At 46.0% G+C, this 14,067-nt stretch overlaps 1 protein-coding gene across 1 annotated transcript in view; it reads left to right on the plus strand.

Annotated features, from left to right (window-relative positions):
* LOC131809266 (uncharacterized) overlaps positions 1-14,067 on the plus strand; it is a 226,839-nt gene that overhangs the window by 167,991 nt on the left and 44,781 nt on the right. The window lies entirely within an intron of this gene.

Here is a 14,067-nt window from a genome sequence, read left to right on the forward strand (position 1 = left end):
TTGAGGTGTCTGTGTGAGGGTGAGTAGGAATCCTACAGACATAAAATGGAGGAAGAAAAATCTAAGCAACAAGAAGAGCATGTGCAAAGCTTCTGAAGCATGGAAATGCGCAGCTGTGTTCAGGAAAAAGCCAAGACCTCCACATGACTCGACTTCCAGGCACTGACTAGAGACGTATTTCCTTCTTCAGTAGTAATTTATCAAGTGCTGGGCTGTGCAAGGTTACCAGGGAGTCAGAGATAAATGAGATTCAAGCTTCACCTTTAGTGGGAGAGGTAGACACAGTGACTATGATCACGTGAGTATTATAGCAGAAGGAAAGCAAAACCTTATGGTCCTATTGTGACAAGGGAAGGGACATTATCAAGGGACTCTGAAAGAGAAACCCAGAGCTGCATGCAGAAGTTAGGGCCTTTAATGCCATGCTAAAGCTGCTTGAGTTTCTTTACCTTATAGATCAGGAGACCCTCTAAACTGCTCTATACGTATCTGTTAAAGTAAAAAGATTCCAGTTTGCTGAGGTTGCTTTATAACTTCCTGACTCAAGAAAAATAAATCCCACTTGTTTTACACTTGTGTGTCAGGAACTGTGCTAGGGATATTATATCTCTTATCTCATTTGAACTGAGACTGGTCTTCAGGTGAAGAGGGCTAACTTTGGCGATAAGCAAGGAAGAGAAGAGAGAAATGAACACCTGAATGTGAAGTGGGGTTGGTTGGGCAGGTTAATGCTCTTTTATGGGTAGGAGACAGGGGCTTGAATTCTTCCTCCACCTCAAAAAAAGGTCCGTGCTCTAATCAAAATGCCTATGATTCCTTGGGTATGTATGATAAGTCAAAGCCTAGATGAGTCCAAAAGGAATATGGACAGCTTCAAGCTGCTTAAACTATCAAGGGTCTATGTCTATGTCTCAAGCAATGACAGGTCCAAGAAAAAGCAGTCCAATATTACCATCAGGGATACGAGTTCCTCCATCATTCCAAGATGACTGTTGAATCTGCATTTCTTCTATTCCTTGGAATGAATTTCCATTCCAAGAAGAGAGAAGCAGAGAAGAAAGGTTTTTCCTAAAAAGGTTTAACTTTCTAATTTAGGATGAGATACACTTTCTAGAGACTTCTGCTATATTTCATTGACCAGAACTCTGTCACATGGCCAATCTCAAATGCAAGGGAAGCTGGGAAATGGAACATTTTAACAGAATGTATTTGTTTTCCCCCTGAATTCCAAATTAGGGTTGAGTGACTTAAGAAAGGGGCAAATAGGTAACAAGTAGACAGCATATATAGTCTCACTCCATTTTTCTAACAGTTCTATAAGGTAGATAATGTTATCCATAGTCTACATATGGGAAAATAGAGTCAGAGAGGAAAGTAAGTTGGCCAAAATCACCCCAAATAATGAGTTATGGAATAAAATTTTTAAATCAAGTTTGTATCATTCCAAAAGTAGATTTTTTGTTTTTCTGATGTCATCCAGTCTCCCTTAGCTATGTGACCTTGAGCAAGTCATTAAATCTCCCTGAGTCTCAATTCTGAGGTATATGAAATGTGGGTAATCACCCCTGGCTCAAAGTTTCTTCAAGTTAGATTGTGAGAGCAAAAGGGTTGGAAAGGATGGTATCAATGGGACCCTGATTATTATCTATACCCCTTTTGCCAAAGTGTCTCTTTTGCAGTTAACAAGCAGGATCTTTGAGGAGCCCAGCCCCAACATCAGTGTTTGAGCTTAGCACCAGTAAAATCTCTTGACTGGCATTTCCTATTTGGGCCCCACCACAGTTTCCCAGGAATTTCCACTGGCTGGGTTTCCTTTGTCCACTCCAAGAGCTGCCTATGCAGATGAGTTATGAGCCACATTCCACAGCAGGTCAGATGAAAACAACGAGCAAACCTTTCATCCTGGCTTCCTCGGCTTCTTCCCCGGTGGCTGCTCCCCAGCTAGAGTTCAATGTGGGCTATTCCTCAGACTGTGCTTCTTCTGGTGCCCCATCCCAAGAAGGAAAAACTGTCTGAGCACCAAGGGAGTCATTCCAGCTATGGACTCACAATACTCCACCTGTTCCATGCCTCTAGGTTTGGGCCCTTGTGCACCTCCGCTGGGGAAGCTTTGCCTTCATTGAGACCTCCTCAGAGACTTCCTATTTCCAGGTCAAGGCTCAGGCTGAATCTTAGACCCTCCTCTGTAACATCTCCCCCTGTGCTTCTAGGCCTATGTCATTTGTTTCGCATTTTTGTCTCTAGTAACACGAGGCTTTGTCCATACTTTTATTATACTGTAACACACAGTATGCCCACACTGAACTAAAGCTCATCAGGAGTCTGACTTTGCCATCACTGGATCCCAGAACTTTTAAAAAAGAACAGATAGAGTAATATCGATAACAAAAAATGCATGTTCATTATACCGAAAGAGTAAAGGAAGGAAGAAAGGGAGTAAGCCACAGATACAAATGGGAAAAAAAAGTCCCATCCAACCCTTTCTTTCCCGTTCCTATCCCTTATAATCACCTAGTTACGTGTCTGGTACGGTACAGACATGGACCAATCAGAACAAAGAGCTGGAGCAGACTACTAAAGGCCTCCTGTGGAGACAAGGGTTCATGTTTTGGTTGCTAGAATCTGGCCATCTTTCCATTTCAACACATATGGACCCACTGAATTTGTTGTCATCACTCCCTAACCATTGTATGAATATAATTTTGAAACCACATCCCTACTTTAGAAACATCTAATTATTTTACTATTAAAAATGGGGCTAGAATGAACACACTTGAAAATATATTTGCAAACACATGTGCACGTATTTCTGTGATCGAGTCCTACAAATGGAATTTTGGTGAGGACTCCAAGGTTTTACTCCCACCACTAACTAGGTATAATCACACCCATTTCCTCAGGGCCTCACAAGCCTTTATATTGTTGATCTTTGTAACTTTTTCAAACTTTGAATAATAGGCAGTTGAGCACCTTTCTATATGTTTATAGGTTTTTCTTTTGTGCCATGACTATCAGAATCTTGCCTGCAATGAGTTCCCCTCAGTCCTAAAATCCATCTCTACAAATACCCCCAGGAAGTTTCAATTCAATACTGTGATACTGACAAGAATTTGTTGAGAACGACTGCTTTCTTTTGGAGTTTACTTGGCATCGCTGTGTTTGACAACCATACACACCATGCACTGAAGTTTTGAGGGTAACTTCCAGCAACATCAAGCATCTATTAAGGGTCTTTCATTTGTGTGACTAATGGGAGAGTTTTGTGTGGGTTTTGGGGCTTTTTGGTTTTTTTTTTTTTTTTTGGTTTTGTTTTTGGTTGTCTCATCTGTACTGCTCTTGTCTTTGCTTTGTCCCAGTCTGTCTGAGTCCCTTCCGTGTGAGATGATGTCTAGCTCTGCAACATTCTGACCTAGGAAGTCACCTTCTCAATTCAGAGCCCTTGGTATTAAATACTGGGAGCCTATTATCTTTGCATGATGAGTCAATTTCCTTTCATTTCAAATTCAGTAACACCTACTCTGTGCTAATCTTTGGGAATACAAAATTGGATAACACTCAGTCACTATTTCAGGGGAACCTGAAGTCCAGTAGAAATGAAAGTCACATAAGGAGAATTATCAGTGTCATACAGTCACAGGCATTTCATTCCCATTGTCAGAAGAGAAGGTGGGATGCGAGTTAGACCTTGATGAGTCTGTCACATCAACAAAGAGTGAAGCCCAGGATGTCCTGGGAGATAGGGCAGTTCTGCTTACCACTGACGAGAGCTTGGGTAGCTGATGTAAACTCTGCTACGTAAGTTTCTGTAAAATGTAGAACACAGCAACACTTCGGGTTGGTCTGAGAACTGAATGAGTAAATTCAAGTAAATCAGAGCCTGTCATATAGTAAATGATCAATAAGTGTTAATTTTTAGTGTTGTCATTATCACTTTTTTCTTAATTACTATTAATAATATTGTAATGATAGAGCAAAAGGGATGTAAACCAATCTGGGAGCTACTGGAGAAGGTGATGGCAGAACTGAGTTTTGAAAAGCAGAGAAAGTGGGTAGAGCTTTGATCTGGAGATGAAACACCCCATTCTCATCATGAGATGAGCTGTGACAATGGGATGGACATTTAACCTCCATGACCTCATTTACAACCGAAGATGCTCGGGCACAGAGACCTTACACAACTTGCACAAGCTTGTGACACACTGTATTTGTAGTTCCTCTAGTTCATAGATAAGAAAAACAAAGCTCAGGGTGGTGGTAGATCCAAGATTTAAATCCACATCTCTCAAACTTTTAAGCCCATCTTCTTCCCACTGCACAGTGTTGCCATCCGAGGGAATAAATGAGTCTTGTTTCTTTGGGACTTTGGGACAAGACTTTGGCCATCTTTACACTTTAGTTTTCTTATTTCTAACTCAGGCATCTCTATACATCTCCCCTCGGCACCCTGGCTCTTCCAGCCTCCACAAGAGGCTATAACAGTGAGTACGCTTCCTAGGAATTATGCCTTGATTCCCTTGAAGAAATGCAGCAAGGAAATGTGAAGTATGGTGATGGTGGCCTTTTCAAGGGTGGGTGATGAATGGAGACTTCCTGACATTTCAAGCGACAACATCTGAAAGGAAGTGGAATTTTCCTGAAGCAGAGGCAGGAGTTCTCTGTCACAAGCTATTGATTTGGGGTGCATGTCTTGCATTTAATCCAGTGATTAATTTGGAAGGAGGCAGCATGCATGCTGGGCTTTCATTTAGTGACTTTAAAAGCATACGGCTTCTGATTTATTTTGTCTTCATTTGTGCAAAGCTGTTTTATTGCTAAGGGTTGAATGATAGGCTTCCCGGCAGGCTGTAAAGACAGGTAAAATTTAAATAAGGACATAAAATCTTTCAAGGCACTCTGTTTATCTTTTGTAATTTATTAATCACACCTACTGAAATCTAGTTGACCCTCTGGGAATGGTTCAGTAAAGAAAAACTATTTAGTGTGCTCAACTTGCCAATCCCCTCGCTTTTCTGTTTTTTTCTTTTTCTCTTTCTTTTCATTCATTCTTTCTTTCTCTTTTTTTTTTTTCTTTTGAATATTTATTTATTTATTTCAGAGAGAGAGAGAGAGAGCATGAGCAGGAAGGGCAGAGGGAGAGATAATCTCAAGCTGACTCTGTATCAAGTGCAGAGCCCAGTGTGGGGCTCCATCTCATGACTCAAGATCATGACCCAAGTTCAAGACCTGAGCTAAAATCAGCTAAAATGAGTTGGGTGCTCAACCAACTGTGCCACCCAGGCATCCCTTTTCTTTTTCTTTTATAAGTGAGAAAACTAAGGACCCCAAGTAAGAAGCAATTTCCCCAAGTCATGCTTTGAGTTAGAAATGAAATTAATTCTTGGCTCTGGCCTACAACTCAGGACCACCAAAACATGAAGAGTATGAGGAGCTCCAAAAATATTCCTGAAATGTTCAAGTATTTTCATAATAAATTGATGAAATAACATAAGTATTCCCTTCCTTGCATCTCTTCAATACCACCAACCCCAACCCTGCTATTGCCTTAAAGACAGACTTTAGGGCAAGGCTTATAAAGTCCTTTAAGAGTTAGCCTCTGCTTACCCAGCAAACTCCATCTCTTGTTGCCCTGACCCACCCCCATCCTTGAACTCATTCATATGGAACATCTTTTTTCTTTTTCAAAGATTTTATTTTTGTATTTGATAGACAGAGATCACAAGTAGGCAGAGAGGCAGGCAGAGAGAAAAAGGGGAGAGCAGCCTCCCTGCTGAGCAGAGAGCCTGATGTGGGGCTTGATCCCAGGACCCTGAGATCATGACCTGAGTTGAAGGCAGAGGCTTTAACCCACTGAGCCATCCAGGCGCCCCCATATGGAACCTCTTTATCTTCTCCCAAATATGCTATACATTTTCTTACTGCTGGGTTAAAACATATGCTATTCATCTGCCTGGAATGATTCTTTCTTTCTTTCTGGATGGATGGATGGACAGATGGACGAACTGACAACCTAGATCCTGGGTTTATAGTTCATTTCATTAGAAGCCATTGCCTGTGGAGTTAGTGCTCATTCCATCAATTCAACTACCTTGACCCACAACAGTTTTAATTTCTCCAGTATGACTTTATCATTTGGCTGAGATTCTCCAATTGTAACAATTGGCCCTGAAATACCTCCACTTATTTCAGGAAATTGCCAGACTTCTCTTGGCACAAGCCTCTCTCCTTAAAAACCCAAGAAACTCTCCTTATTTCATGTGTTAATAGGCATCTCATCTCATCTATATGCATATGAATTCCAAGAAATCAAATAAAAATTTAATTGTGAGATCCAAAATAAAAAAAAAATTATATAAATAAGCCTTATTACGTTGAAGGTATGGCATAAGCTCTAAATCAGGCATTTTGAGAATGGTTTTGGGCCATGCAGGAGGTAATATAAAGACTTTATTTATTTATTTGACAGGCAGAGATCACAAGTAGGCAGAGAGGCAGGCAGAGAGAGAGGAGGAAGCAGGCTCCCTGCTGAGCAGAGAGCCCGATGCAGGTGGGGGGGGGGGGGTTCTATCCCAGGAAGTTGGGATCACAGCCTGAGGCCAAAGGCAGAGGCTTTAACCCACTGAGCCACCCAGGCGCCCCACAGGAGGTAATATAAATGTAATGGGCTACTCAGGAGCAACTAGAGATCACAGGGTCAGAGGCAGGTGTGATCATGGAAAATGTGCCTTAGACTGTTATTGGCATCATGGAAAAGACAGAACCCTAGAATTCATGGGAACTACAGAAAGAAATTCTCAGTATAATTTCTAATTCCTATTCAAACAATTTGCCATATTGAACCTTTGAGGAGCACAAAGATCTTTCTCGTACTTGGCTGGACTGGACTCTGAATGTTGTGGTCATATCAGAGCCACAGTGACAGGAGAACTTGGGGAAGAACCTGGGCCCCCAGTGAGTGACAGCTGGGGTGACAGATTCCTAGGAGCCCTGTGGAGTAAAGGGCCACACATCAGTGTTCAGCCACAAGCTTCATCCTTGGGGTCTTACACCGTATAGACGATGTCTCCCATAGGAGTTCGGCTTAAAGCAGGGACTTCAAAGGAGAGAAGATGGAGAAAGCATTTCAGGTGGGGAAACAGTGGGGCAAAGGTACAGAAGTGGTGGGCTCCTGTTCCATTTGTAGGGTTCATAGTCTATGGGAGTGGAAAGGCATTCATCAAAGGGGTCACATCAGTCAGTAGCTAGGTGGTTTTCCTGAGCTTCCATTTCCTCATTCATGGACTGGATTTCTGTTCCCTCATGGGAAGACAACAGGGTTCCAGTCAAAAAGAGAACTTTGTAACAGGAAGGAATGATTGCTAGAAGAGGTGTGTAAGCAGATGTAGCTGCTTGATATCGACAGGCTTGCTGTGAAGATCTCTCCCATGACCAGGATTCCGGGATCCCACGAGCCATAGATGCAGGCCCTGGTTCTGATGTCATTACTCACACACTGGCCTCATTCAAACACTCGGTCTTATGGTCAGCGGCCTGCTCTGCTCCGGACACGGTGGTCCATGCAGTCAGAACTGAGAGGCTATTAGACTGAATGACACCCAAATCACTATAGTTTCAACAGCCTCTGAACTCTTTCCCTAGGAACTGAGAGGGTGCCCCCCTCCCCCGCCCACACACACTTAAAACTACATCACTAGAAAGACAGGACAGGTGAAACCATGTATGACGATTTGGGACGTCGCCAAGTGCGTGGGAGGCGAGGCCTGGGGAAAGAGCAGGGACCTCACTGCTGAGGCAAACACACAGGTGGCCTCATTGTACATTTTGGTCTATAGTAAACCAAGTCCCCTAAACTCTACATGAGATACAAAGTTTCAAAAAGAGCTGACACACCTTTCACCTTCCACGCCTTTGAACCGCAATCATTTCCTCTTCCCAGAATCCCTTTGCAACCCTTTCCAGGTGCCTAATGCACAGTGAAGCACCCCGAGAGGGAGCAGTTGAAAGCAGAACATTTCTTCTACTCACAAAGCTGAAGTGTAGGCTGGCTCAGAGGGAACAACTCCTCCCTGTTCTACTCATTGTCAGCTGCGGAGGCTCAAAGGCTGGGGCCTAGAGTTCTCCAAAGGTGGGCTCCTTTGGCCTCTCCCTCTATAGCTTTTCTCTGCGGCTTCTCCACGTGGTATCCACAGCATGGCGGCTTTTGGAAAGCCAGACTTCTCACAGGTCAGCTCAGGGCTTCTGAGGCCTGCGTCCCAAGAGAGAAAGAGCCCAGAAGAAGCCGTATGGCCTGGTGGTCTCCTAGCCTCAGAAGTCCCAGGCATCACTTCTGCCACACCCTCTGGGTGGAAGTGGTCACAGGCCCCCACCATGAGTCAAGAGCAGGGAACACAGAGCCCCACTCCTGTGAGGCATTTCATTCCCATGGTCAGAAGAGAAGGTGGGATAGGAGTGAGACCTTGATAAGTCTGTCTTTGGAAACTACTTCCTGCACCCACTCTTTCTATATGAAGAACTCATGTTCAAGAACCAGCTCAAATATCACCTCCATTATGAAGCCTCCCCAGCTCTCCCGGAGCTAGTTACCTCCTCCATGGGGCCTAACAGAGCCCTTAGCACCTGAAATGATATTTCTCTGTCTCTCTTGGATACTATGGACTGTGAGCTCTTCAAGGTCTGGGGCTATAACATGTATTTCTATATCCCTAGCTTTCCACACTGGGGAGCCTCTTAGGAAACAAAGGTTACTACAAGCTAGATGGGGGTGTCTCATACACTTTGAACTACCTGCATCAGAACAGGTGTGCATCAAACCTCCTGTATTGACTCTTCGGGCTGAGCTTGGGCAGCTGTGTTTTAATTGACTCCCCAAATGATTCCAGTGGATAGTAACCTTTTCAAGATTCCACATCCCCAGTGCCTAGTACAGCACCTGGCACGTAGTTGCTACTCAAAAAAAAAAAAAAAAAAAAAACTGTTGAATGAATAAATGAGTGAGTGAATGAATAAACATTTTTAGAACTGGGCTAGGCACCCAAGAGTCCATTTGCTCTGTTGGCTAATGGGACATCCAGTTCTGGCTTCAGAGTCAGATAGGCAGACATCCCTCCAGATTAGGCCCAGGTGGGACTCAATGCCCCACTTCCCTTTAAATGGGCCAGCCCTTGGAGAAAGTGGCTAGGAGAGAAGAAGGGAGGGAATCTTGGCAGTCATAAAGTCAGTGCATTATCTCACCCTCTACCAGAAGGCTTGTTACCGTCCCCACCTCCTCCTCGTCTCCCCACCCCCAAGCATCCTGTCACATCCCAGATCAGAACCATTCTGGAAGCAGTTATTTGCTAGTTTGACATTTCAAAATAGCATCAAGGAGGCTAAAGATAGCTAGGTTACAAGGGAGGTTAACCAGCTTGCCAACTGACGCTGAGCGTATTCGGTCTTCTCCATGTTGATCCAAAGAGTCCTGTGATGTCTTTTCTCTTTCCAGAGGGTTAGAAGTATTGGAGGAACAGGGAGAGGATGTTGAGCCAAGAGCAAAGGGCATAGCCTCAGTCCGAATTCAGTGAGTCGTAGGGAAGTGTGTGTGCTTCGGGGGTCTTAGAGCTCTGTTCTTCCTAGCTCTCTAAGGCAAAAACTTGCCTCCATAAAACCCTGCTTTCTGGGCTCCTGTGGTCCCCATGCCCACCTGTGCATCTGGTTCCCCTCAGACAAACTTGCCCAGGAATCATTCAAGTTGAGGAAATAGTTTGTTAGTCTGAAATAGTGAAATTTTTCAAATGTCACCAGCCCTTCAGTTCCTTTTGCTTCTTCCCACCTCAGCCTACTTTCACTCCATGTTCCAAAGTCGGGACTGCATGATTGCAGATGTGGGCAGCAGGGGCCAGAACCTGGCGACTGGGGGAGGGGAGTGGAGGGGGGAAGCGAGCATCTCCTGAGAGCCCAGGATATTCACTGATAACCCTCACGGCACGGCCCATTTACTGCCGGCCAAGCACTCTGCTCAACTGCTTACACACTCGGCCTCATGAAGTCTCACAACAATGCATTAGGTAATGTTACCTCCACCTGGTAGAGGAGGAGCTGAGGGTCAGAGAGGCTAAGCAGTTTGTGGTGGGTGCCACAGCTAGCGAGCTGCGGAGCTGGGATCCTAACTCAGGAGTGTCTGACCTACAGCAGGCTTTCCTCCCGACCATATTTTATCACTATCACCTCCCTCTACAGAGGTAGACAAGGTACATCCTTGCCTGCTTGCCCTGACTTGAACCCATGCCATGCATCACACCGGCCTCAGCGAGAGGACCTGGGGCTGATTGAGTTGGGCCAGTAACCACGTGGAGCCGGAGGGGGTGGGCACTTGCACTCAGTGACTCAGCAGTCCAGCCCGCCTGTCTGACCTTTTCCCATGTCACACATAGCTAATGAAAGGGTTATCCCTGCTTGCATCCTGCAGCCCCAGCGGTAAGTGGCAACCTGAGTCACAAGGGACAGATTGAATGTCAGAGTTGAAGTGAGTCTCTCTGCCTCATCCTCCCTGAATGTGACCGCAGCTGCCCATTCAGCGGCAACATTCAGAACATGCTGGCAGGGAGGCAGTCAGGGATCCTGAGGGGAGGGGAGGGGATGGTGGTCATCCTGCTAAAAATGGGTGGCGGGGGAGGCCACCCAATTATGTCTGGCTGTGGGGGCCAAGCTCTGTAATAGGATTCAGGTGCCGTCAAAGGCCCCCTGCCTGTTTTGAGCAAATTCAGTTAAGAGCGGTGGGGGGTGGGCAGTGCGCTAATGGCTTCCACATTGGGGGGCCTTCTGCAACTGAGCCTTTCAGGCTCTGAAGAAGGCAACTCTGGCCTCAGAATAGAGTCCTGCTCTGTGGAACGAAAACGGATCCAGGAAGGGCCTCTTATGTGAGTGAGGGTCTTACTGGGCTGGACGCTAAAAGATGACAATAGGCAGGCAAATGGGCGCATCCTGCCTGGAGCTTACAGCTGGTGAGAAAGACAGAAAGTGTACCAGAAAATTACAACACAGGGTGAAGAAGCGCCATCGGGGCCCCAAGGAGGCCACCTGCCCGAGATGCAGGTTTTCCAGGAAAGGACTGGTTCCCTGTCTTAGTGCCAGAGACCTGCAGGCTGTGGAGAAGAGTAGCGGGGAAGCGGAGGGTGCCAGGAGCAGGGAGACAAGCGCAGGGGAGGCACCTGTGGTGGGGGAACGGTGAGGAGGCCAGAGAGTAGGGAACAAAGACACAAGGGATAAAGGGATAAGTTAGGAGACTTGAGCAGTTGGAAAAACGTCAGATCTCAAAATCCATCAAGGAGAGCAGTTGAAGAATTATAAAAAAGCCAGAGATGGAATTCAGTCCATCTTGAAGCACCGGTCTGGCTTCTGAGTCCAGCTGGGACAGGACAAGATGCACAGGGAGATACTTTTTAGGAAGTTGTAGCAGTGATTCAGGGCAATGACTGTGCTCTTGACTCGGCTGAGGGCCAAGGGCATGGAGAGGAAGCTAGTTATAAGGCCAAGTCAAGGAATGATACAGTCTTTGCCTTCAAGGAGAAAACAGTTTTAGCTGAAAAATTATTTTCTCCCTTAATCCACCCCAGGCTTATGTGACTGGAAGGGAGGTGAGAGGTCACTTGGTTCACTGTACCCTTGCAAGAGGTCCAGTGGTTTTTGGCCATGGGTTCCTTAGTGCAATGGGGGGAGCGTGGGGGAACGTAAGGCTGCAGGGGAAGAAATCTGGGTGGGCGGTCAGCCTGAACTCAAGCTTACTTAGAGTTTGAGACACCCCCAGGCCTGGGAGTGTGTGTCCTGCCGGCAGGGCCCATGGTGGCAGGCAACAAGGCAGTTCAAGGCTACCCCTTTCCTGCTGGCTCTACTAAGACAGGTTGCCGACCTCACCAGGTGGAGCCCCCCAGGAGAGGGGACCCTGCAGGCTGGCAGGGGGCTGGGAGCCCCTCTCCACCAACAGACCCACCCACAAGGGTTGGCTGAGTGACTGCCCCATGCCCAGCCTTGTTCCTGGAAACTGCCCTGATAACACTCTGGGAGAGAGCCAACACTCGCTGACCTTTTACATGGGCAGAATCCACAGGAAAAGGTCGTTCTTTTTGGAGGCTGTTGAAAATTTAATGACCGCAATTCCTTAGGCTTGTAGAAGTCCTTTAACATTCTCTAAGCCCAGACAACAACATCTTCACTTACATGAGCAAGCCGTGTTTTACAGCTCTAAAGTGCTTACTCAGTGATATGCTTGATCCACTGGCGAGCCTGGGAGGGAGGCAGAGATTCCCAGATCCCAGAGTCTCGGTGACCTGGGTTCAAATCCTCGCCTTGTGACTGTGTGGCTGTGGTCCTTGCTGTTCCTCTTTGAGCGTCCTCCTCTGTAAAATAGGGATAATACACTTATTTCGAAAGCTTGGTGCTGCCTCGCCCAGTGCTCAGTGAAGGCTGGTGTCCTCCCTCTTCTTTCTCTCCCACTCCTATGTTCTCAGCAAGGAGGTAGCTAATGTTGAAGAACTAGAGGAATGGGAACCTGGTATACAGCATCTTAGCCAGCTCCAGCTACTGTAACAAAGTATCCTAGACTAGATGGTTTTAAAGAAGAGACATGTTTTTCCTTCATGGTTCTGGAGGTAAGAAGTCTCAGATCAGGGTGCCTGCATGGTCAGGTCTGCTGAGGACCCTTTTCAAGGCTCACCAAGGGCCACCTTTTTGCTGGGTCCTTGAAAGCCAGAGGGAGGAAGCTCTGATGTATCTTCTTTTTAAAAGATCACTAATTCTATCATGGGGGCTCCAACCTCATGACCTCATCTTGACTTAATTAGCCCCCTAATTAGCCTCCTAATGCTGTTAAATTGAGGGTTAAGGCTTCAACAGATAAATCTTGGGGGGACTCAAACATCTGTCCAGGCAGGTGAGTGCTTCGGGTAGATGGCTGGTTAAGATGGTGAGGGGGTTTCCATGCTAGAGAAGGGCACAGTCAAGCAGCAAGAAAGGGACAAGTGCATCCATGATTGTGGGGGACCCAAATGCTAGAGGACCTTAAAACCCCTGGGTGAAGTCCTCTGAATTAATTCAGTAGAAAACAGGAGATCTGGAGGAATCAGAAGCAGAGGAGGAGTGAGCAGGTTGGGTCTGAAGCAGAGCTATGGGGGGATGGGGAATGGGATAGGAAGAACTGAAGCCTGGCAAGAGGTGGGGGAGTCTCTGACCAAGAAAGCAGCACTGGCACCAAATGGAAAGCAGAAGCTGCAAAACCCATTTTCTAAGGAATACTGGAGAGTGGGCAAACCCAGTGGGGAGGGGAGAGGGCTGCATAGAGACAAAACAATTCAGGGCATGTGGGATTCTCTGAGTCATTCATTCTACTATTGTTTGTTAAAGCCGTCCCATATATGTCTGGGCACTGAGGAGAAGACCCAGTCCTTGCTGTCAAGCAAGAAAGACAGAAATATTAATAAGAGTTGAAACTTACAGAGCACCTACTCTGCACCAGCCATGACTGTGTTTAATGTGGCTTTCCCCAACAAGGACCAGAGAGGGAGGTGTCATTATCATGACTACTTAACCAGTGAGGAAACCAAAGCACAGAGAGGGTAATGGCCAAAGCCATGCCGCTCCTCTTTCTTCATCTCGCTCTTCTTTATGGTAGCCTTGCCTTCAGCCTGGCCTTGCAGGATAGTGAGAACCAGCTGGGAGTCAACCCCACTGGGGTCTGATTTTCGGCCGTACCACTCCCCGCTGCAGGTACTTGGAAACTGGCATGGCCTCTCCGGCTCAGTTTTCATCTATATAAAATGGTTACATAGTATCATTCAACTTGAAGGGGGATTGTAAGGCTTAGATTACATTTATGTAATTGTTTTAATTTCTTCAAAGCACTATGGAGAACACTGTTGTTTATACGATCATTTCTAATGGACAGTGTTCAGCTCCTCTTGAACAAATCTGCACGGCTAGCTACTTAATAATCGTGTACTAAAGGCATACATCTTCTTGAATAAATGAGCATCTAGCACGGAGGTGAAAGTAGGTGAGTTTCACTCAGCTAGCTAACACCCATAGGACACGGCTGTCTGC

The sequence above is a fragment of the Mustela lutreola genome, chromosome 10 (assembly GCF_030435805.1).
Source record: "Mustela lutreola isolate mMusLut2 chromosome 10, mMusLut2.pri, whole genome shotgun sequence".
Classification (NCBI taxonomy): Eukaryota; Metazoa; Chordata; class Mammalia; order Carnivora; family Mustelidae; genus Mustela; species Mustela lutreola.